General features: G+C 56.3%; 1 non-coding gene across 1 annotated transcript in view; it reads right to left on the bottom strand.

Annotated features, from left to right (window-relative positions):
• Positions 1-423, bottom strand: part of LOC148345147 (18S ribosomal RNA) — a 1,987-nt gene extending 1,564 nt beyond the window's left edge. Inside the window, exon 1 of the ribosomal RNA XR_015848800.1 lies at positions 1-423. This exon is cut by the window's left edge and continues 1,564 nt beyond it. This is a non-coding gene — a ribosomal RNA (18S ribosomal RNA).
• Between the last annotated feature and the right edge of the window lie 1,865 nt (positions 424-2,288).

Raw genomic sequence — 2,288 nt, 5'->3', positions numbered from 1 at the left:
GCGAGCGATCGGCACGAGGTTATCCTGAGTCAACACAAAGGGGGGGCCGGGCCGGCGGAACGAGGACCGGCGCGCGCGGAGCCGCCCGCGCCGCTTACGCCCCCGCCCGGAGAGGCGGAGGCCGGACGCGGGGGACGCGCGCGACGGCTGAGCCCCCGCCCGCCGGACACCGCGTGGGTTTTTGTGTCTGATAAATGCACGCGTCCCCGGGGCGAGGCCGGAGCCCCGCCCGCGAGTCGGCGCTCGTTTGCATGTATTAGCTCTGGATTTGCCACAGTTATCCAAGTAACGGTGGAGCGATCAAAGGAACCATAACTGATTTAATGAGCCGTTCGCAGTTTCACTGTACTGGCCATTCGTACTTAGACATGCATGGCTTAATCTTGAAAACAAGCATATGCTACTGGCAGGATCAACCAGAGTGCGTCTGCCGCCGGGGGGGCGCTGCTGGTGGCGGTGCGGCCCTGGTCCGGGACGAGGCTGTGGCTACAGCCGGGCCCGGGGGGCCGCGCGACACTCGTATACGTTCGGACGGGCTGACGAGCGGGTGTCGTGAAACGATGTTTCGCGCGGAGCCCTAGCACGCGTGGCGTCGGGCTCCGCGACGGTCGGACGTCTGGGTGTGGCTCGAGACGGAAGCTCGACCTCGGTTCGTCTTGGTTCTGCCGCCAAAAGGTTCACGCCGAGGCATGGTTTCGCAAGAGGGCCCCGCGAGTGCCAGCCGTGGATCCCGCCTCACTCGTAACTCGTATCGGATTCGTCCGGCCTCACTTTCGTTCGCACATCGGACAGTTATACGTGTGCTTTAGTAGCTTCCGTTCCCTCTTAGTGAGGCCGTCCGTACGTACCGCCCCAGCTCTTTCTGAGGCGGGTATCCACTCGGCTCGGGGGGGCCCAACGTTTGCCTAGTATCCTCGGCGCTGGAGCTTGACCCGCAAAGCCGGAGGAGCCGCACGCCCGAACACCGGCTTGCGCCGGCCGACGTGGGCCCTCCGAGGCGGGTCTCGTGTGCCAATCGCTCAGTTGGGGAACCGGCAGGCCCGTGGGCCGACGCCGGCTCACCCGGGGGTGAAGGGTGCTTCGATGGAGGCCCCCTGTCAGCCTCCGCGGAAGTCCGGCTTCAATACTTTAAAGTTTGAAAAACTTAGACATTTTTCGAGAACCGGAGCTTAGAGGGGTACATGCAAAAGCCAGGGCCGCGGGAAGCGCCCTAAATACTTCAATACTTTAAAATTTGAAAAACTTAGAAATTTTTCGAGAACCGGCATCTTCCCTCGGTAATTGCGAGATGCGAGGCCGCCCCTAGCCTCTGCTCTGTCGGACTCAATGGTCACGGGTGGCCGCTGATTAGCCCTGGTGCTCACCTCTCAAAATTGCGAGTCCCTAATATAATTCTGGCTGTCGGCTGGAGAAGGGGGTATAAAATCGGCACTTGAGGGAACGCCGGGCCCTCAAGTTTGGGGCCCTCTAGCGGATTTTTGAGGTACTGCACTCCCATTGGAAATGCATTGCCCATAGGAATACATGGGCGCTCCGTCCACTACAATGTAATTCCCTCACAATATCTGCCCCCGCGTGGCCGCGCGATGCTACTGCTGCCCCGTTGGGAATGAATGGGCCTTTCGGAGGCCATAAATACAGCGCCGCTGCATGGATTTTGGCGGTACTGCGGCTGTCGTTGAAAATACATGGACCCGTCTGAATGAATGGGCCTTTCGGATTCCATAAACCCAGCGCCGCTGCATGGATTTTGGCGGTACTGCGGCTGTCGCTGAAAATACATGGACCCGTCTGAATGAATGGGCCTTTCGGAGGCCATAAACTCAGCGCCGCTGCATGGATTTTGGCGGTACTGCGGCTGTCGCTGAAAATACATGGACCCGTCTGAATGAATGGACAAAATATAAATCAGACACTACAGAACACAAGCATAATCCAAGATTACAAAATCATCTCAGCCTTTAAAAGAAACAAAAACCTGAAAGACTACTTAGTAAAAAGTAAATTACCAGAAATCAACATAACACAAACGCAGGGCCCCACATTCTACAAACAAGCCACCACAGTTAGGAACACCGTCACCAACACAAACTACCTAATTAAACAAACAATCACACCTACTAGGGAAAACTGAAAATACATGGACCCGTCTGAATGTATGGGCCTTTCGGAGGCCATAAACTCAGCGCCGGGCCAGTGTTTGGGGAATTGTGCCCGTCACTAGTGGCTGAATACATAATAATAATAATAATAATAATAATTCCCTTGTATTGTCATTCTGTGTAACA

This window comes from Urocampus carinirostris, unplaced genomic scaffold, assembly GCF_059441175.1.
Source record: "Urocampus carinirostris isolate Australia breed hairy pipefish unplaced genomic scaffold, RoL_Ucar_1.0 HiC_scaffold_90, whole genome shotgun sequence".
NCBI lineage: Eukaryota > Metazoa > Chordata > Actinopteri > Syngnathiformes > Syngnathidae > Urocampus > Urocampus carinirostris.
This window is presented reverse-complemented; position numbering and strand designations above follow the sequence as displayed.